The sequence below is a fragment of the Colobus angolensis genome, unplaced genomic scaffold, assembly GCF_000951035.1.
Source record: "Colobus angolensis palliatus isolate OR3802 unplaced genomic scaffold, Cang.pa_1.0 Scaffold141, whole genome shotgun sequence".
In the NCBI taxonomy this organism is placed as follows: Eukaryota; Metazoa; Chordata; class Mammalia; order Primates; family Cercopithecidae; genus Colobus; species Colobus angolensis.
In genome coordinates, this window is record NW_012114500.1 from 3757 (window position 1) to 3995 (window position 239).

The following is a 239-nucleotide window of genomic DNA, read 5'->3' on the forward strand; positions in this document are numbered from 1 at the left end:
ATGCAACAGGAGCTGGGCCAGGGCCTTGGGACACAAGGACAAGGCTAGTCTCCACCCTGAAGGGCCTGTACATATGCCAGAAGCCACACCTGCAATGTATGTGGATTTATAAGGGGGTGCCAAGAAGGACCCATACCTGGTTTACAGTGAATCCGTGGATCTTGTCTCCTAGTTGATACTGTAGAGCCCTCTCACAAGCCCGGCTACTGTTCCATCGCCACGCTCTGTGGTGTGCATGT